Source organism: Anas acuta, chromosome 17 (genome assembly GCF_963932015.1).
Source record: "Anas acuta chromosome 17, bAnaAcu1.1, whole genome shotgun sequence".
Taxonomy (NCBI): Eukaryota; Metazoa; Chordata; class Aves; order Anseriformes; family Anatidae; genus Anas; species Anas acuta.
Genome location: NC_088995.1, coordinates 13,993,423 through 14,016,382, shown reverse-complemented (window position 1 = coordinate 14,016,382; position 22,960 = coordinate 13,993,423). Strand labels below are relative to the sequence as shown.

General features: G+C 42.7%; 1 protein-coding gene across 7 annotated transcripts in view; it reads right to left on the bottom strand.

Annotated features, from left to right (window-relative positions):
- Positions 1–22,960, bottom strand: part of TMEM132D (transmembrane protein 132D) — a 262,231-nt gene that overhangs the window by 10,281 nt on the left and 228,990 nt on the right. The window lies entirely within an intron of this gene.

The following is a 22,960-nucleotide window of genomic DNA, read 5'->3' as shown; positions in this document are numbered from 1 at the left end:
ACATCTAATTCAGCAGGAAGCAGTTGATCTCTTGTCGACCCCAAACTGGTTCTTCAGGAGTCCCATTACTGGTGCCAAAGCATGGGCTGGTCACATCAGCCTAATCCTAATCACTGGGAAGGGGCTCTCTGATGCCCAGTGATGTTCATTGGGGCCAAAGAGCTTCATTTCCACTACAAGCCTGACAAAGGTCTTACACAATGTTCTGTTCAAGCTAGTCATGATGTCACTTTATTTATTACCTGCAGCTCTGGACATCAATGTTGCTGAGAGTTACTAAATCTCATTCAAGCAATTTAGCGGCTATTGCAAGCACCTAGATGAGCTGACAGTACCTGTTCATTACAGCTAGTTAAAATATATGAGTGAATGTACACATCGAATAATTTATTAACTACCACTTTACCATGCTGATGATCTGAAGGAATGTTCTATTAAAACCCTGAACCCTTCACAATCCATTACCAGTAAGGCCATCTATCCCATTCTGTGCATGTATTTAATATTTCGGACTCCAAGATGCATAGTCTCATCCTCATCTGAATTTAATGCCATTTTCTACTTTTCTGTTTAAATGCTAAATGAATTTAAATCGTATTTAAATATCATCAGCTTTTGTGGAATAATTTATATTCCTAATATTATTATCTTTAAATAACAACCCCTTTCAGACAGTTCCATAGCAAATCCATTTCCATCCTTGCTCTGAGCCTAGGTAATGTACCAAAAAAAGGTTATCATGACACTAGCAATGCGTCCCTTGCAAGCATGGGCTGTTTTTAGGTCAAAATCTTATCATTGCCATTGGTTTCAGCAGGAAAACATCAAATTTATTTACAGCCAGGATTATGTTTTTAGGGATATTCTCACATTAGCATGTTTTACAGGAGTTCTTAAAAGCTCCTATCTGGATCCAGTCTCACTGTGCTGTACAGCAAAACCAGTTGCTGCCACAAAAGCCTCAGAGCATGAGGGAATGTACCATAAGGACAGGGCCTCACAGCAGGCACCTGAGCACAAGGGAGTCCCAGCTCCTGCTGAGCATGAGCCACTGGCACAATAATATCATCATAATGCTGATCCAACCTGGCTGAGCTGGGGAGGGTAAGACATTGCAAAACTCTGAGAAAAGTTTCAGGTGAGCCTGCAAAAATGTCTATAGGAAAGGCTGGAGGCATGAGCACATTCTCCTTCTGGGAGCAGTGTGCCTGGGCAGGAGCAAGAGAGCAGACACTGTCTCTGCATCCCTGCAGAAGGCATGTGTCACACTCTCTGGGCAAGAGCTGCATCCTACTTCCCACCTGCAACATCTAATAGGCCATCCGACAGGCAGGAAGTCAGAAGCCCTTCAGGCAGTGCCAGGTACATCTGCTCCTTTTCTCACCCCATGTTACCTTATTGTTGTAAGTGAAAAACTTCTATTCCTTGCTGGCACTGCACTTATCCCTGTTGCCTTTTTGTATTTTAAATGCTGCTCTCAAACCAGGCAAGTCTCCTGTGTGCTAACAAGCTCTGTCTGCTGCTTTCTACCTTCCCTCTTTTCTCTGGGATATTGGCGAGAAGAGAAACTGGGCAAAGTCTCAAAGTGGTGATTTCCACCTGAGAGGCAGCAGATCAAAGCGGAAAACAAGGTGGCCTCGAGGAAAATAGTCAGCCTGCGGGCTGATTGCCCTCAGGTCTTTCACTTGCCTTTGTGGACTGCAGCCTGGACAACACTTACAAGTGAATGGCCTGAAGACAAGGATTTTCTTTGGTAGGGCATGGGACCAGGTAATAGCTTCCAGTGCCTTCCCCACCACTGCTGCTTCCAGCTAGCAACACCTCATATTTGTGCATCTTAGCTAATTAATGCATTAGGCTGTCCCCATGGGTGATCAACCTAGGACTGAAACCATTTCCTAATGATTTAAGGAAATAGGTAAATGTCTGTGCCTTGCAGCACAGAAATACCAGCTGAGGGATTCTTCCCAACCACCACAGTGTCTTCTGCAGAGCATAGCACAGCCCCACTCCTCAGCAGACCTCTTGCACCAGGGCAGGCAACCTGCCAAGCATCCTCCTGCTAGGTAGAGCCTCTCTGCTTGAGCAGTGGCTTTTGAAGCATTCCTGCACTGCACAGGTGGGATTTGGCTGTTGTTTTCGTTGGCGTGTGTGTGTGTGAAGAGCAGTTCAGCAAAAAGGGGCTGGAACAAGGCTGAGACTCTCCCAGGCAATACAGATAACTACTGCATTACTCTGGTAAGAGATGGGAATCAGGCTCTCAGATTTTAGATTCATTAATGCTCAAGTAATAGCAACAGAAAGAATACTTGGCAGGCAGAGACTTCAGTTTCAACTTTATCAGGGGTTATTAAAGAGAGAGGGAGAGTTAAAGAAAAGAATCCAGCCCTAAAAACCTGCTATATGAGTGATTCAAGAAATACCATGATCTTGTGCTCTCAAGATTATGATTTGCAAAACAAACAGATGGTCAAGGAAAAAATGACTAGGCTTGGGATACTCGCTTGTTCCTGGTTCCCTTTCTTTAAGTGAAGACAGCAACAACTATGAGCTCATTCAGTTCCCAGCCAGCCCTTCACTGTTTGAATGAATAAGCATCACTGTTCTGCTGCAGTTTGCATGCAGTCCTAACAGAGCAACATCAAAACATGGTGCAAAATACAGTACATTTTAATAAATCAGGCCAGGACATTCAGAAACGGGTCATCAATAGAAAGGCAGATTAGCCATGCCTATGTTATTGCAGACACATCCAAACCATTCATCTTCCAGCACAAGAGAAAGAGTAAAAAAGATGTAGAGAAGGAAGAAACATCGAGCTTCTGTCTCTTTTGAGACTGAGTTTTCTAAGCTGCCTGTTGGAAAAGAGTGACTATTTTGTGAAACAACTTGGATGGGGGCTCAGCTGAGGTTCTGCAGGACAAATATGCACATGATAAGCAAAGAGCCGCCAAATGCAGCTCAGCAGCTGGCAACCTCCAGGCAGTCCCCGGGGCTGACACAGGCTGCGGGAGCCCCCAGGTCTCCCCACACACCCACGGGCTTCTCCACAGTGGTGTCAATGGGGGCAGCCCAGGGGAGCTTCTGCTGCTACTGCCTTTTTGAGCCTGCTTGTCTCCATTCAATCTGGAATGGCTTTCAATCCCTCAGTCTGTCAAGCAGCTCCCTTTCTTCAGCGTTAATTCACAGCCTTTAACTCCCAGCCGTCCCCAAACAGACAGATCAGCTGCCAGTGTCTGTCCCCAAACAGATAGATTTCAGAAAACTACTAAAGACATTAAAAAATGCAATAGGGTTGGAGCAAGGTGGGTGACTTGGGAAAAAGCAATGTGTTTTGTTTCCAAAATATTGGGACTCCTACCCATAAGTCCTTTTCCTTCCCTTCTGCCTTTCAGCTTCGACCTCCCAGGGGTGGCAACTCCAGTTTTCAGGAAAGGTGAAAAGGTGTTGAGAGAGAAGGAGTAGATTTTGTTTTACTGCTAACGTAGTGCTGGAACACAACTCTGTGTGTTGTGGCCACTATAATACAAGGACATTATAATGCTATTAAATCCTTCTGGTGCTGTGCTCCCTTGCTAAAGCCTTTCAGGGCTTTGTGTCATGGGAGCTTTTCACACAACTACTCTGAGCTGCCTTCCATTAATTAAGGGCAGCTGTACTCACAAGATGCTCCACCAACACTCTCAATAAACAAGGATCTTTATCTCTTCGAGGATCTAGGGTATGAATGGCTTTTTTTGGGTTTGAACTTGGTAGGATATAAAAGTGCTTTGGGTTTCACTGGGCTCCTGTGGCTCTACCTCTTTTTCTTAGTGAACTGACAGCTTCCTCTGAGCACACACACATCTAATCCCTGTGTGCCAGGGCAGCAGAGGTCAGAGGTCCCTCATTGCCAGTATAGCACAGGATTAGGAATTATATTCGTAAGTGTGCCGTGTATGTACCATCCACATGGCTTCTGGCAAGTTGGATGTTGAGAAAATCAGATTTCCCCGATTTTCTGATTTTCCAGCAAATCAGATTTGATTAGTTTATCTTAATTTCACAGTTTGATAGACTATCTGTGGAAGAAAACACTAAGCCCTTTGAAGCCTTTGAAGAAGAACTGCAGCCAGCCTGGGAAAAACATGGAAAGCAGCAATAAGATCTCTCAGAAATCACACATCACCCCTAGCACGCTGGCCTCCTGCATCCAGTTCTCCAGTGAACATTGATCCCATCCCTTTCCTAAAAGCACTTCACTGCTCTTCCCATTACCCTTTTGCAGGTGTCTGTGGTCTCTGGTAGATATGAATTTGTGTGGCTGGCTATTCCTTCCATCCCATATACTCCATGTGATGTTTGGGCTAAGCAGAATCAAAAAAATTAATGGGAAGTAGGGAAAGAGAAATATACATCCCAACTCCCAGAAGATATACCCAGTATTTTACTGTTAGCTCAGAAATAACTGTAACATTCTTCCCCCACCTCATTATCATTAGTAAATTCCCACGGGATAACAGTAAAATCCTTACAGGAAACTGCTTTTCTGCTACAGTAATTCTGTTGGAACTTTTACAAAGTCACAGCTAATAAGTCTTTGAATATAAAATGTATCTAGAGCAGTCCTGGTTTAGCCATTTCAAGGGTGGCCAATTAGGAAAGCAAGTCTCTGATATTTCCACATAGAATCTGTGTTTTGGAAACACTCTGGGACTCTGTCCTCAGCCCTCTTCTGCAAGTGATCCTTCCTCCATGCAAGCACTCTCCATTTCTAATATACTCTTCATTTCTAATGAAGAGTATATTAGTATATTATATATAATATACTCCATTTCTAATATACTCTTATACTGCACAGCCCTGCCACCTTGGCAAGCTCATGGGATCTCTTCTGATTTAGCACTGCACACATTTGCCTTGGTCTACCAGCATAAATGCTGATATTTAGTAACGTAAGTTATGTTAATGTGTCCTGCCTAAATCATTGCTGTCAGAAGAAGAATGGGGAGCCTCTTATAACCATTAAAAATGAATGAGGAGGGAAATAAATAAGCAAAGCAGCTCATTTGAGCTATAAAAGACTCCAGAACACAAGCTGTGTACCAAAGTACAAAAGGATGAGGCCATTATTAGCTCTATAAGTCACTTAGGAATGACTCAAGGGAGACAGAGTCAACTTTTATCACCCACGCTTAACCTGCGGTGTTGGAGTGCGGTTCGTTACTGCGATAACTGACTCCAGCCTGAAATTATGCAATGCAGAGATAAATACAATGAAGAAGCAGTACAGGGACTAGATCTGCCCTAAGCTTACTGTATGTCTAGAGATGGGAACTATCCTAGTCTGGGATTTTGAATGGACCCAGAGGTTAAGAAATCAGCATCTACAGATCCAGTGGCAGCAGCAGACCTGTTAACTGCTCTGGATGTTGCTGGAATTAGACTCATAGAATCATAGAATCATAGAATATCCTGAGTTGGAAGGGACCCTTAAGGATCATCAAGTCCAACTCTTGACACCGCACAGGTCTACCCAAAAGTTCAGACCATGTGACTAAGTGCACAGTCCAATCTCTTCTTAAATTCAGTCAGGCTCGGTGCAGTGACCACTTCCCTGGGGAGCCTGTTCCAGTGTGCAACCACCCTCTCTGTGAAGAACCCCCTCCTGATGTCAAGCCTAAACTTCCCCTGCCTCAGCTTAATCCCGTTCCCGCGGGTCCTGTCACTGGTGTTAATGGAGAAAAGGTCTCCTGCCTCTCGACACCCCCTTACGAGGAAGTTGTAGACTGCGATGAGGTCTCCCCTCAGCCTCCTCTTCTCCAGGCTGAACAGGCCCAGTGCCCTCAGCCGTTCCTCGTACGTCTTCCCCTCCAGGCCTTTCACCATCTTCGTAGCCCTCCTCTGGACACCCTCCAACAGTTTCATGTTCCTTTTATACTGTGGTGCCCAGAACTGCACACAGTACTCGAGGTGAGGCCTCATCAGCGCAGAGTAGAGCGGGACAATCACCTCCCTCGACCTACTAGCGATGCCGTGCTTGATGCACCCCAGGACACGGTTGGCCCTCCTGGCTGCCAGGGCACACTGCCGGCTCATATTCAACTTGCTGTCTACCACGACCCCCAGATCCCTCTCTTCTAGGCTGCTCTCCAGCGTCTCATCGCCCAGTCTGTACGTGCAGCCGGGGTTTCCCCGTCCCAGGTGCAGGACCCGGCACTTGCTCTTATTGAACTTCATGCGGTTGGCGATCGCCCAGCTCTCCAACCTATCCAGATCCCTCTGCAAGGCCTCTCCACCCTCATTCGAGTCCACAACTCCTCCAAGTTTGGTGTCATCAGCAAACTTGCTCAAGATACCTTCTATTCCTACATCCAGATCGTTTATAAAAATATTGAAAAGTACCGGCCCTAAAATGGAGCCTTGAGGGACCCCACTAGTGACCGCCCGCCAGCCTGACGCAGCCCCATTCACCATAACCCTTTGGGCCCTGCCCGTTAGCCAATTGCTCACCCATCGTATGATGTTTTTATTTAGCTGTATGGTGGACATTTTGTCCAGTAGGATCCTATGGGAAACCGTGTCAAAAGCCTTGCTGAAGTCCAAAAAAATCACATCAGCTGGTTTCCCTTGGTCCACCATATGGGTGATCTTATCATAAAAGGAAATCAGGTTAGTTAGGCAGGACCTACCCTTCACAAACCCATGCTGGCTGGGACCAATGACTGCTTTGTCCCCCAGGTGCGCCTCAATACGTTCAAGAACCATCTTCTCCATGATTTTACCAGGCACTGACGTGAGACTGACAGGCCTGTAATTGCTAGGGTCTTCTTTCTGACCCTTCTTGAAAATCGGCACAACATTTGCCAGCTTCCAGTCTACCGGGACCTCTCCAGACTCCCAGGATCGTTGAAAACGAATTAGGATCAACCACAGAACAGCCACTCTTGAGAAATAATTACAGCATCTCTGTGTTGCAGAGAAAGCTTCCATCCTTCCCTCCCTCCCTCCCCCAAAAAGAGCCAGGAATGGCAAACAGCTACCACATTGAGTTCAGGGCTGCTCTTTCTGTCCCACCAGTAGCCAGGGACTTGCAGTTTTCACGTGGTTAACTTCCCAAGCTGGGCTGCGCCACAGCTGCCCACAGAAGAATGACTTGGTTTGAACTCTAACTAGTTGATTCCATCCTGGTTTTAACTCTCACACCACTGTAACACCATCCCCATTTGGGGGGATTTGCACTGCAGAAGGTCTTCTTAATTTTAAATATTTAAAATTTTGACTGTGGTTAACTGAAATGCCTACCAAAATCTGGAAATAATCTTTCAAAGCTGGTAAATTACAACTTGTGTTCAAACGGCTTCATATCTCATCATTCCTTTTTATCTGGTCCTCGCTTTGTGCAGAGACATTTTGCCTCTTTAGAGGAGGTGCCAAGAGACACGTCTCAACTCAACAGATGCAGAAAAAACAGAGGAACAGAGGGTGTGCTGACCTTTGAAGGTCCACACCTTCAAAGTGCCCACTTTTCTGCAGTGGTTTTCCTATTGCAGCATGACACCAAAAAATGCTGTGATCCACAGTTGTATCTGCTTTATTACCCAAATATCTTCCTTAGTTTCTAAGGGTCCTAAGAGCTTGTTTCCTGCCATGCATCTCTGTAGCATCGTGTTGCAGACATAGCTGACAATGCTTCAGAGAAAGTTCAACAACAGATAGATATTAGCAGAGATATGTGCAACTGAAGAATGTCTCTCATACTTATTTTATTTTACTTTTTTTACTACACTAATCTACCTGGAGCACATTATAGGTGTTATCGCTGAAAAGAACTCTGATGCCAATTTATTTCTAAGAAATTTTTAGTTTGTTCTGTAACTTTGTGGCAAATATCAATATATTATCCTCAGCAAAATATACCTGAGTGAAATATGCAATAACACATTTTAAAAGGTCTCACAATTCTGGGCAAATGTCCAAGTTTAATACTTCTTTTGTGAATGCTATGGATCTGACATAACGTTAGCAGTGTGTTGGTGTAACAAACTTAAAATACCCTCATTAAAAATGTCTCCTGGGGAATCACCTTTTGTTTTTCTAAATCAAGACTTGGAGTATACATTCTTGGTAGTTTTTTCCCTCCAGTGTTGACTTTTCACCCATTTCAGCAGCCAGATATATCTTTATGCAGTGGATTCACACAGACTTACATTTTTCAAGGACGCGGTGAGAGAAGAGCTGGTGACACACAGTCATTTATGGACACATTACCGAGACCCTCACACACTGTCCTCACTATGATGCAGTACATGCCTATGGGCTATCTGCAGCCTGGCAAGAGCTTCTTCCTTGTCCTCACTGAGCCACGGTGCCCAGGAGGGATGTGGGCTGCTGTGTTCCTGGTGTCGAGTGGCCCCCTTTCCACAAGGCTGGTGCTAGAGCTGCCTGGAGCATGTGAGCTTCATTTCAGGAGGGCTTTTCACAGAATCACAGAATCACACAGAATCACAGAATCTCTAGGTTGGAAGAGACCTCAAGATCATCGAGTCCAACCTCTGACCTAACACTAACAGTCCCCACTAAACCATATCCCTAAGCTCTACATCTAAACGTCTTTTGAAGACTTCCAGGGATGGTGACTCCACCACCTCCCTGGGCAGCCCGTTCCAGTGCCTAACAACCCTTTCAGTAAAGAAATTCTTCCTAACATCTAACCTAAAACTCCCCTGGCGTAACTTTAGCCCATTCCCCCTCTTCCTGTCACCAGGCACATGGGAGAACAGGCCAACCCCCACCTCGCTACAGCCTCCTTTAATGTACTTATACAGAGCAATAAGGTCACCCCTGAGCCTCCTCTTCTCTAGGCTGAACAAGCCCAGCTCCTTCAGCCGCTCCTCATAGGACTTGCTCTCCAGGCCCCTCACCAGCTTTGTCGCCCTTCTTTGGACCCGCTCAAGCACCTCCATGTCCTTCTTGTAGCGAGGGGCCCAAAACTGAACACACCTACATTTCATGACACCTACATTTTCATGACACCTACATTTGGTTTCATTTTTGAGTCATGAAATTCAGTTTCATTTCAATTTCAAATAATTAAAATTATGTAAAAATACCATAAGATCAAGAAAAAAGTTATTTTAAAGTGGAAAATCAAAACATTTCAGTTTGGAAACGTCAAAACAAGATATTTCTTTGACACAACAGGAACCTGCTATCATCCTTTTCTTTCTCTTTTTTTTTTTTTTCTTTCAGAGATGAAATTCTAGAAAAACTAGCATAATTTCATGAAGCTGTTTTACAAAATTACAAATTCTGACAGAACATATTCTGTCAAATTTTCTTCAATAAGCTGTAATCAGCTGTGGCCACAAATCACAACAAAACCAACACAAGGAAACTCTGCTCAATAAAAATCCAATCACTTCACAGAATCTGGAGTACCTTTAGAGAAATTAAAAGTGCTATTCTCTTTTGCAGGAAGGAACGTAAAGGCACAGGACAACCTTTCTGGAAGTCTGGGATTAATTTCTAACTTCATTACACACCTACTAGATAGGTATGTATAATTTATTGAGACCCATACTCTCAAGGATATTGAAGTCTTTACTCCCATTGAACTCAGGGGAGTTTGGTGGTTAAATCTCTTTAAGAATCTTGGCTTTGATGTCCCTGTGATATATTTGTAAAATGTGGAATGCTCTTCCCTTGTTTTACAGGGATTTTGCAAAGCTTAATTATAAGAAACAAGAAAGAGCTCAGGTGCTAGGGTTACACAAGTACAACTTTCTGTTGCTTAAAAATTATCTGTAGTTCTGAGAACAGCCCTTCACTTTTTCCACCTGCACCAGGAAACAGCAATCACAGCTACCCGAAGGCATGACACAGTTCTGCGGGATGTGGCATAGGGTGAAACTATGTCCCTGGCAAGCAGGCAAAGCAATGAGAAATCAAATAGCTTCATTCACTCCTGCTGTTCTCCTCTCCTTTGGCTGCTCTGGCCATCCCTCATTTGCTGTTGGCTACGTTGCAATTCCTGCTTTCCAGCTGGAAAAGGAAGCTGATGACTTCCTGCCCACCTGCTGTTCTTGATATTCAGAGAGCAGTGATCCTGCCAGCATAGGATAAGCAAGAGAATGAAACGGCTTCAGCGCCTGCTCCTCTGCCTCAGTGGGACACGGGAATGTCGGTGCTGTCACGTAGAAGCACTTTAGACAGACAAGTACTGTCTGACGACCAGCCAGCGCTGCTGGGCTCAACACACCACCTCGTGCTTTCTATTTCAGAAGCCACAATTGTTAGTAATGAATGTGACAACACTTTCTTGCTTATGTTAATTAAGTTCCATCTTCCTATTCCTCTCCTGATCTGAAAACCACATGTGCTCTGTATCGCTCTCTGCAGTCATCTGAGCAAAGAGGGAAAAGTATGATAAACACATCGGGTACCCCAGGCTCTTTGTTACTGAGCTGAAAATGGCATTTCTCCCCTCCTTCCTATAAAGCTTAAAGAGTTCCGACAATAGAATAAGTTTGCTTCACACTCATTAAAAGGAAGGAGGTGCACAGGCTGCTTGGTTGGGTAAGAAATACCTGAATTCCAAGTGAAGCAGAGCCAATGAACATGATAAATTGGACAGACTGAACACTGAAACAAAACTACATTGTCAAGGGGGTGGTCAGTCTTCTAGATTTGTCAGATCAAGTCAGTGAGGCAACAGTCTGGAGAGAAAGGTAATCAAGACACACACAGCCTGAAATAGCCCATTGTATGGGCTTCTTGTATCCTCTGTGAGACCTTTGGGAGCTGCTGAGAGGAAAATGGACAGAGCTGCGTGCAGTACAGATCTGACAGAACATAGAGGGAGGGTAAAGTATTTCAAATTGCTTATGTGTTCTCCCACAGCAGCTGAAGGAGCTTATGAGATGCTGAGCCTCCCCAAATGCAAAAAGGGCAGGTGAAGGAGCAGTCCCACTGCTGCCCAGCTCTCCTGGGACGCTGGGCTGGAGCACTCCTGGCAGCACACTGGCACATGGATTTTAAGCCCAGGCTGTGAAACTGAACAAACAGCAGCATTAAACTGCAGTCAGCAACTCTGATTTTGTCTATAATTACCACAAAAGTAAAACTAGGTGTACAAAGCATTGAGTTGTCATATCCAGGATATTTTATGCTCTCCTCATTCTTTAGGAAACTACAGTTTCTGACAACTTCTTTCTGTTCTGAAGGTAATTGCATGCAATTCAGCTGAAGGCATTTTTTTTTTCCTGTATTTCTTTAATTCACAAAAGGCCAAAAATACTTCTATTGGCTACCATAATACTTATTGACGTTACACTTCTTTCCACTATATTAAACAACAAATCTATATTAGGATGAATTTACCAGGTATGTGTTTTATGCTCTCTTGTGACAACAGTGTGTCATTCTTAGTTGTCTGCTAAAACAACAAAAATATGGCTGGAAGATCAAAGCTAAAAGAAGCAGTTTATGCACATGCTGTTTGTTCTATATAAAAGGAAAAGGTCCTTGTAAGAAGACTTACAAGAAAAATGTGCTTCATCTGTGCCACCCAGGGAGAGAGCAGCCTCCACAGATGCCCCTACTTACTGCAGCAAGCTGTGGGCTTGTCCTCCCCCAGAGACCAAGCCTTGTCCTTGTCCCAGGAGGGAGATGTGTTGGTAGCGCAGCTGGTCTGTAACACCAGCTGCTCATAGAGTCTTTCCTAATTGGGGCAACTTCTTTTTCATACTCACTCAAGGCCCTGGTTAGTCACAAATGAACAACTCTCTGAGTTCTCCTTATGCAGGCAGAGTTCGTCAGGGATTCTCACCAGCATCCACCACTTTGAGGATTCCACATCTTGCTTTGCTGTGGTTTTGCAACAGATTATTCCTCAGTGAGGAGTGGTATCTGCAAACTGTAGGTCATTTCCCTCTGACAGTCTTCAAATCCAAACGCTTCCGCCTCTTAAAAATGTTTCATTAACATACTGAAGCAGCACTTCAGTATGTTAATGGGAGTCTCACTCAGTATGACTCAGTATGTTAAATTGGGAGTGAGACTCCCAATGCCCAGACAGTGATGTTCCATTCCTAGAGCTCTTAATGATATCCATCTAAAGCAAGAGAAGAGAATTGTATTTGCTGTTTGAATCAGAATGTTGCGAAGAGCTAAATCACACAGAGATCAAATCACATGCCTAAGGCTTCACACAATGTTTGTGACCCAGCCAAGAAATGAATCCCAAAATCCCAGGGTTCTTCTACCACAGTGCCCTATTATCCAAAACCAGAGCATTGCCTCTGCCTGGGCAGGTCTGGAGGCAGGCGCTCCCTTGCGCCTACCTGTGGGAGCACCATGCTTGTGTTACTGGCACACGTGCTGCTCCCACCTTCATAGCTTCTTATGGTTTCAGTAGCCATGGTAACTTTTCCTTTTGGGGTGATACCCATATACCCATGCAGTGTAATCACATAGGCAGATGTAGGGATTAGATTGTCTCAAACTCTGCAATATTTACATAGTACAGTATTTCTGTTGGCTACACTGGGCCTTCTTGGTTTGGCACTGACATCGCATATATTACTATTACTTAAGAAGCCTGTCTTTCTAAAGAACTCCTATTTTTCTCTTCATTACCTTGAGACACACTTCCAGTAATTTCTCGTCTATCTTTACCGGGTCATTTTGATAGACTGTATGAGAACAAAGGAGAACTCTACTTTAAAAGCAAATTCAAATGACGATTACAGATATGCTACTTTTGAGGGCATAGGTGGGATGTAAACGAAGCGTGCATGATGAGTAGTGTGCATTGCAGCTCCTCCGCACACTCTGCTGTGCAGAGTAAGATCCCACAGCTAGGCAAGCTACATGATTTAACTCCCCTATCTCAGCTTCTAACTCAGGAGGTCCCTAGCTCAGTTCCCAAACTGTCAGCCAAGATGACAGTTGTTACAAATATATCTTTTAAACAATACCTGAAAAGAAATCCCTGCATCTCCAGTTGACTAGCTTCCGCCCTGAAATAAATGCACTAAAAGTCACTGAACTCACTGTCCACCTACAAAAATTTCACATCATATTCTGAGATTTGTATGTTACTCAGCACTGAGAACAGTGTCATTCAACACTGCCTCCCATTAAATTTATTTTTTCTCTCTTAGAAAAAATAAGATCCTCTTCTAAGAAGTTTTTATAGTTTTATGGAATGTCTACAAAAATAAAAAATGAAAAACATATAAAGATCCTTTTGCATCAACTTACACAAAACAATTTACCAGCAGGTTTTAAGCATGACTGCTATGAAACTTGCTCATGGTTTGGTCCAGTGAAGAGTGAGAAATATAGAAGCCATTTTAAAACATGTTTTCTTTAAGACCATAAGAGAAATGCAAAATCTTCTAAATTAGTTAGACTTCTAAACTAGTTAGGAAGAGGTGCTGTGCTTGATATATGCTCTGCCTCCTTGGAATCACTCATCTTTCATCTCCATCACTGACTTGCAGACTGGAAGCACTGCTATCTTTTTGACAATATTCTCATTTTTCCAGCTTCCAAAAAATCTCTAGACAAGGACTGTCAGTTCTAATTACGAAGCTCGTGCTGCAGTGACAGGTGGTTACTGAAGATTCCGAAACAACACTTTGACTTTTGCCAATGGATTCTGAAGTTTGGCCCATGTCCTTGAAAAAAATAGCCAGAAAGGATGGAAGACAGAAGATAGTGAGGGAGGTCACATGGAAAGGGGACAAGCTGGTTACATTGCCTGCTGTGCCAAGCCTCCCACACACATGTGTGCAAGGTGCACCTGGGCTGACTATGGGCAAGCCAATCCTCAAGCTGGGAGTGCTTATGGACATTGACAACCTATCTAACCAGTTGAGCAGTAAGGACATAAAGTTATGTTTGCGTGGTGCTGTGCCCAAGTAAATCATATCCATGACCTCCCCCATAAAGTACAGCACTGTGTAGGCTTGCTAGCTCAGGCATCTCTGCATCACAGACCATGGCATGCTACCAGCCTCACAGGCAGGTCATGTCTCTAGCCCTCCAGCAACAGAGTTGGATGCTCAAGGATCCAGTCTTTAGTAGAGCTGTTTTCCGTCTGTTAAGTGGGAACAATAGTACTGGCTACTTCATAGGGCAACCTTAGTGTTTGGAGCATTAGGGATGCAATATTTCTGCCCAAGCATTTCATCCAAACCTCTGACTTTTCTTTCTCTGGTATGCTTTGATCATACCCTAAAGGAAAGCACTTCTGCCCTCAAACAAGAAGTGTCCTGCTCTTCAAATTTCTTTCCAAAAAGCAACGGGCTATACATAAATTTTAATTAGGGACACCACTGAGAACTGGTCTGACCTAAGCTGTGTATGACACCAGACCTCTACAGACTTGAAGGAGGTGAGAACCAGGCAGGAGAAGTGAATGAAAAGACCCTGCAGGGAGAAGAGAAGGCCATGATGAAAGGAGAGGAGAGAGTTTGAACTTTTGTGTTCTCAGACTTCAGTGTCCCACAAGCACAGATCTGCAGGCAACTCCTTGAGTTAAGCCAGGGCTCAGCTGGTACTTAATAGAATAATGACCAAATGCTGCTGGAATTACTTGTGTAACTTAGACACCATCCTGAGCAAGTGTATTGCATTTCAGTCACTCCAACACAGGGCAGAGGAGATGAAATGTGTTTAGCAATGGCAGTCTTTAGAAGTAAATGTTACAAAGACAAAGAGATTTCTGTCTTGGTAATAAGATGATTTCAAACACTCTTAAAGATTCAGTCCTTTTTCTGATACTGAGTTCGCACAGCCAAAGTCTAGTTCTCTTCCTCTGGCAAGTAGTCAGATATCCAACATTATCACTTAGAAGAAAAAAGGAAAAATCTTTTGCAATATACATACACTCATGCATGCATGCCAAGCTCTGGAAAGCTGGCCAACACCTTGCAGGGCCTGGAGAGAAACAGTGCAACAGCAAAGCATGAAAAAATTCTCAGAGACCTTGACTTTTTAAGCCAAAAATCACTTGCAGAGAAGTATATAAGCAGGATAGTACTCCAACAGCACAGCAGCAGTAATAATACACAAATTTCAGAGGAAAGCTGGCATGAGCCCGCATGGACAGGCTGAAATGCCAGATAATGTTTTCCAAACTACACCTGCTGTAAAGGTAACTGCAAAGTTTATATTGGAACCGGAGAGTGTCCTTTGCTATTGTGGGCTAGGCTGTGAACAATGAGGGGACTTCTGTCCTCACTTGACCTACTGCCACAACCTTTTCTTTTCCTACATGCTTACTGCAGGACAATATAAGTATGTTCTCTCACTGGACTATAAACTGGTGTGCAGCTGTGAGCTTGTCACCCCTCACACCAGGAAGCTGTGACACACAAATGTCAGGCTGAGACAATGCTTGCATGAGCTACAGCTGATTGGCATGGCTGGGGTTCTCTGCCTGATCCACTTGTTTTTAGCAAACTCCTCTCCACAAAGGTGTCCACAGCTCGCTTGTTATCAGGCAAGCTCCAGGCAGGGCTGGCTGTCCTTTCCCTTCTGCTGGGTGTGTGTTGTCTTTGTAATCATTTACAGAAGATATCAAGATCTTGGTGCTTAGTGATTTCATTTTAACGGGGAGGGTGAGAACCATTAGCAACAAACAATTGTATTTGTGTGTGCTGGGAACAGGATGAGAGTGATCCTGGTATTCCCAAGTATTCCCCAGACTTGGTAGCAGAGCTGATTCTACCAGGCTTACAGGAAAATCGTATTATCATTCTAACATACCTCCAACCATCTGCAACCACTGCTGCTACTAATGTAAAACTTCCATTTTACATCTCCACACAAGCCCCTCCTGGTGGTACTGAGCTAAAGACAGGCTCCGTCAGAATCTCTCTGGGGACAGAAACAATCCAAAGCCACTTGGTCCCCTTCGTGAACAAAGGTCATTATTTTGACGAATTAGTTAAGTCTCTCTCAGTTAGCAATGATGACCCTGAATTATTCAGTATGCATCTGTCTTTTCCCCTAACAAAAATGCCTTGTAAAGCAATAAGTGTATTTCATCACTTCTCAAAGATGTAAGACAGTTTGGGCTCACTCCAATGCTCCTTGAAGTCAATGGGAGTCTTTCATTTAATTTTAATTTAATTAATTTCATTAAATTTGCAGATGATGCCAAGCTGGGAGGGGTTGTGAGTACTTTGGAGAACAGGATTAGAATTCAAAATGATTTTGATAGTGTAGAGGATTGTCTGAAATGAATAGATGCAATTCAACAAGGGTAAGAACAAAGAAAAGGTTGGGTAAAAATAACTAAGTACAGGATGGGGAAAAATTGGCCTGGTGACTGCAGTTTTAGAAAGGATATGAATGAGAGAGGACTGGGAACTCTCCAACTCCATGTATCCTTAAGGACTGGAAGATGGCAGAATTACTATCTGCAGTGATGGTTAAGATTTGCTTAAACAAAAGACTGGCAGAAATGGTTTCCACAGCTAGGCATGTGGTTCCTCTCAGCCCATTTTGAAGATTTCAGTGATTTTTAAGCATATATTCAGATATGAAGCAAGTAATGTACAACTTCTCCTGGCTGTAGTACATTCATATTACCTGCAAGAAGTGTGGGTTTACTGCTGATACACTGATGTATCTGTGTATCTTTAAAAAGATACACAGATACATCATCTTTGTTCTACAGTTTCAATATTTATCACAAAGGTGAAGGCATGTGCTGTTGTACTGGAAAAAGTATTTTGGACACTAACAGAACAATCCAACCCATGTGCAAGCTCCCCCTTAGCTCTTCTGAACTAGACAGGAGATAAAAGCAGACTCCAGTGCTCTGCACCTTTTCTGATGACCTGGAGTCATTGTAGCAACATAAGTTATGTTCCTGGAATACAATTAAGTAAGTTTGCAGCACACAGACAAAGTAAATGTTACTTAGTACTTTCTTCTTTCCTAATAAGATGTGATAAAATGCTAAATATATTATGCTAACCTGTATTTATAGCAAAAGTGATGATAACTTGCATCACTTTTGTGAAGTGTTCTGATGCGCAAGACAAGCCACTGCCTGAAAATTAATTGTATTTCATTAAATCAAGAAAATTCAAGGGGGGAAATAAAATAAATAAAAAAAAAAGATGGAAGCAAAGGTATCCTATTTTCCTCATGCAGCTAAGCAAAGGCCTGATTTAGGACCAGTTAAATTACTATGGATCGATATTGTTTCATTTCCGTGTCTCTTTGTGCAGTCTAATAAAATAACAATGCTGATGAAGATGAACATTCTACATTTGAACTATTCCTATTATATAAGTGTTTAATCATTTTGCAAAAATAAAAAATAACATAAAAAAATCCTCCAACACTTTGTAAAGCACATCATAGTGAAGTCTCTGGGTGTATGACATAAATGTGTGTGTATGTTTTCATAGAGATGTGTGTTTAGATGGTATAGCTATTATTATCCTCATTGTGCAAATGAAGGAATACACAGTGTAAATAACTTACCCATGGCCACGAAGTGCTGGGGAATGGTATCTGCAAATGGTATCTGAGCCTGAAAATGAAGCCTTGTTAGTCTGAAATTTTAGAATAATCAACCAAAACACAAAAATAGCTATACTTAGCATAAACAGGAAAGTCAGGCCAGAAGCTGCTTCCTCTCACTGACGTTCTTATGAAAAACTAGTGAAACAGAAAAATGTGGAATAGACAGATGTCCAGGTGACGACTGGAGATGCAGTTTCTATTTTATTCCCCTGTTTGACCTCAGAAAGAGTTCATTCAGTGTAAGATTAGAAAACCCTTGGTTTTTGTCACTATAACCAAAGAGAAAACCAAACTGTACTCTAGCTCTCAACCTGTCAGCCCTATTGTAGCTAATGGGGTTACAAGGCATTGCATCAAGGTGCCATTTGGCCTTCAAATTAAAAACAGATGATCTTGCTGCTAACCTGAGCCTATAGTTCTGCTGAGCTTCCTTTCACTTGCAATGAGATGACAACAGGGACACACGGAATAAAATGTATCAAGAGCTGGTTTAAGTGTGGTTGGGGAATTGGAGATGGAGGGCAATTTGAAAGCATTTTGTAAGATTTCAGCTGCTTGTTCCCCATTGACTCTGATGGGAGTCATGCTGCTTTGATCTTCTGAATGCTTTCACATACTTTTCAACCTGACAAGCACTCATACATTGCATCTGTTTACTGCTGAATCGAGCTGAGTCCTGAACTTTGTTATCTGTACTATCTTTAAACAACCAAAAGGAAAAATAGCCAGACTGTGGGCAGAAGACTCCATCTGAAAGTATACTACCCTGTTGTATTGACACATCATGCATATTCTAAGTGCTTATGAATTGATTATATTAATAATAAAGAATAATAAAGTCGCATAACTGATTAAAAAGGCCCAGTTATGTGTATTTCATGTGAAGATGGCAGGATACAGAAGGCAGGGGAATGAACAGGCATGGATCTGCATACTCAGGAGCTGGATCTGTTTCAGTACACTCGTATTTAAAGCCTATGACAAGCTCTAGGCATTTAACGGAAAAACTGTACCAGGCAGCAGCTTGTATCTCCCAGCACAGGCTGGGAGAAGGAGGCTGGTTCCATGCATGCACTCTGGATGCAGGCAACAAAGGCACAAAGAGGAAAACAGGTGAAGCCATGAGGAAGTCTTTTAATTTGGATTTGGGCTAGTAAATTGAAGGTCTAATTTGTCAACAAAATTCCAGATTTTCATAGCAGTGCTAAGATTCTGAAGCACACTCAAAGCTCGTGGGTGCTGAGCTCCAAAACAGTTAGAAGTGGACATCAATTTCTGCCGGTTCAAGCTGAAAATCCCCCTCTTGAAATCAGGATAACATCATAGGTAAAGGATGGGCAACTATATTTATGTCTATCTGATTCATTACAGGCTTTAAACTCCAAGGCATGAGAGTGACTTTTGAACACCAGAATTTGCATGAAATTCTGCAGTACCCTGGAGAGACTTGCATCCCCTTTCAAAGACAGATATATCCACCTCTAAAGAAACATTTATAAAAACATGCAACAGAATTGTGAAGCAGCAACTTCACTTGCTCTTGCAGTGCTCAGAGATGTGTTATATCTTCACTACTCACTGAAAAAGTAGATGCTGTTATTCATAAATGAGCTGGCAGAAATGAACCTTCTAAAAACAAAAACTATCTCAAAACAGTACACATGGTACAGGGGAATGGAAAGAGGAATTACCAGAGTTTTATATTCAGTTATTGTTATTTATTTTAACAAGGCAGGTGATGGAGCCATAGCTCTGGACCATCTGCCTTTCTGCTAGATATCACACAAATACACAGCCACAAGCCTAAGACCCATGAATTTTTACAGACCCGAGGCACTGACTCCTCTTGACTTGCCCGCCTATAAGTAACTTCAGAATCAGACCATACACCCCAGCCCAGTGGATGCAACTTGCTTTTCCAAAAGCAGTGCTTCCAGAAGTATTACCGCAACACCAGCTCAGCTTTAGAACTTACCTTTGTGGGTACAGTTCAGAGGGGAGGGAGAAACCTGGCAAGGAAAATGCGTGGCCAAAACCCAGCAATGCTCACAGATTTATTGTCAGTGTTGTGCCAACCATGCTCAGCTTGCCTTTAGTGTTTCACTCATGTTAATCCAGGCATCCCCTGCATAAGCATACCCTAGATTGCAAGCACCTGGAGCAGCTGGACAGCTGTGCTCTCTCCTTTTGGTTTCCAGACAACGTGAACAAACTGGACAACTCAACTATATGCAAAGTTCCCTGGAAAAATGCACATATTAATGCCAAGCTCTCAGCACAGCTAGCTGGCAGGAGCCCGCTCTGGTTTTATCCTTCACACTCATCAGTGCGCTGAGCAGACAGCAGATGACAAGGGCTAAATATTACTGCAACTGCACTGAGCTCAAGCTGCTACTGCAGTTCCAGCTGCTCACAAACGTACCTTTTTATTTAAAACGGAGCAAAGACTGAGCTGATTTGGTATCCCTGTGCTTGCTAATCATACATTTGTCACTGGCATCAAGCTGCAAGGTTCACTGGTGCTGGGTCACTGTCCTCCTTGCCTGTTGGAGCCTGACCCATGCCATTGTAAATTTACGCTCAGCTTTGAAGTCTGCTATGAAAAAAGTCACATGTGGCTGATAACTGCTATTCACCTATTCACAGGGAGGGTATGACTGAGAAAGAAGGAGTATCTCTGTGTGCAGTGTGGCAATCCACAGGCTCCACATTGCCTTCTGAACTCCCCTGAGAGTTACTTTGCTGTGAGATTTTCAGGTGAGTTATTTAACTCCTTATTTCCCCCTCAGGTGAATAAGGGTTGTCTGCCTCAGGAAGATGACATGAGGTACTTACCAACTTCATTCAGATTTTTTTTTCTCAGAAACAGAGGTCATCATTGCCATGCAAAATCGTACTATTGAAAGAGAAAATCTTATTACAGTACATGTGTAGTTCCTGCCTGGTCTTTTCCCTGCCAGGTCTCACAAACCTCTGTGTTCGTATGTGCAACTTTTCAGTGGGCTGACATACAGCAGTTAGGAAGCCTTTTCTTTCTGTTTGAAAAGCAGAATGCCATATAATGAAGGGAAAAGAAAAATAAAAAAATGTAATATTATCAACAGAACTATGATTGCTCCAAAATCCCAGTGCGTAGTTACTCATGGGCATAGGACTGCTGAGGACCACAGTATACTTCAGACTTGTCTTCTATGTTTTCTTTTTATATATACCAGTACCAAAAAAGAGTTCTCTCACCCTCAGCTATTGTGAGATCTAAGCACAGTTTCGTCTGGATCTTAGAGCCTCCTTCCCTCAGACATGCAGACAGGGAAGATTTTAGCTTCTTTGCACTTATAGATGGGTATGTGTGAAGCCTGAAAGACTTTCACAGGCTAAAATAAATCCACATTAGCAGACACTTAGACAAAGACGTCACCACATGACATCTGTGTCTGTACTACCTGTTTTTTTATGTACAAAACACCATCCCCAGAAGTAGCCTGGCCAACTCATTTCTCCAAGACTGTTTTCTTCCAAATCTTCATAGCTAGTTAGCATGTAAATGTTGCTATTTAGGCTCTTTGGATTAGAACAATTTCTCACTCCCATATCTACTTGGAAATCTTTTGACAACTCTTACAAGTAAAGATAATTTTCCAGTGGATCAATATAAAATTCTTTCTCTTTTGTACAACTTCATAATAGACTGTGTACAGCAGAGCCATGTTCCCCTGTAGTACTTTATTCCTCATAAATTTTTGAACCAGATTCATCTACTTCAGGTAGATCTGGCTCTTTCAGCTATAAGTTTTGCAGCCTTAGGGATTCTTTACCGGATGAGCAGATGATCTTTTTAACACCTTGAGTTTCTGTCTTTCATATCTTGCATTAAATAAATCTCCATTTCATGATTTTTATTTATGCCAATGCCCAATTCTATTACAACTCCCTCTTCTGCTTTCTGTTTCCTGTATTATTCTTTTTGGGGGTCTATAATATAATTTCAGTGACTAAGTCATAGACTGTGACTTTGCATTTATAAACTGAAACATGAATGTGCATTATCACTTTATTTTTATGAAAAGCCATGTTAACTGATTTAATTTCTACAAAGAGGCTTTACGTTTGGTTTCATGATATCTGGCCTCTAACCTCCAACCCTCCAAACAAACTTACATACTGGGGTCATTATAGTTCTTTATCTCTCTGCCCCAATCACTTCAGCAGCTATAATGGAATTTAGGCAGGAGCTTAACTAGAAACCGTTCTTTTCTCTATTTTGGACTACATTTGATGTGAAAGGAAAAAATATGACTCTAACAAATAAAAGACTTGATGTAACTCCCCCAGTGTCCCAGGCTAGTTAGATAAGTGTTTAGCTGAACAATTAGCCAGTAGGAGATCATGGTGGTGCCCCATACCCTAGGAAACTGCATTAATTTTATTCATTTTTCTGCCCTTGTAACAGAATCACTCTCAGTTTGCCTCTGTTTTATGATGATACTAGTGCAGGCAGATTACGTTCAACATTTTTTTCCCTTATTTCCCTTCTTTGATGAGCAAGGAGTATCCCAGCCCTCAGAGGTATGTTCAGGTCACTCTTGATCCTACAGCTCTAGCCCACCTGCATTCCTTCTGTCATGCTATAAAGACCAAAGAAAACATAGGAAGCTTTCCAACTTATAAATAACTGGAGTGGTCACTGCAGTGTCAGCTGTTGATAAAATAACTTTGGGGGTGTTCCCAGGAAGAGAAAAAATGTCAAGCTCCAGTAAAGTCTGCTTGAGTGACAGTCTTGTTAACAGTTAGCTCATTAAAACTCATTAAAACCTTTGGGCATCCCTGAAGCACCCATGAAATCTGATAGCAGCAAACTGGTCCACACAGGGACCAGGCTGAAGAAAAGATTAAAGTATCTCTCCTAACTCTATCCTGTGTGCTGCAGACACCAGCTGGGGCTGAACAGGATTTTGCATCTAAAGCCTTTTCAAAAGGAAAATGTAATTATAACAATATAACACATCTGAGGATTCAGCAGACCATCCTATACTTAATGCAGCTGGCTGGTGGATGAGAGTTTTTCTGCTGTTGGGTTGGTGGGACATCTTCTGCTTTTTGCCACACCTTGACAGGGAGAAGTATAGATTTCATTTTGAACACACACCTGAACTGGTAACTTGCATTATATTTTCCAGTGAAACCTGAATTGCGTGCTTGACTCCCATTAGACTGTGCAAGCTCAGTGACCTGAAGTCACAGAGAAAACTTCAGTCTTATGATCGAGTTGTTTTTCTAACTCTTCCTTGGATCAGTTCACTAAACAAAAACTAGAGAAAATGACAGACCAGACAAAGCCATTTATTAGTAAATTCAGGGATATCCATTGTAAAACATGAGGTAGTTTATGGCCTCAAAGGATTGTCATTGTCTGGACGTATTATAC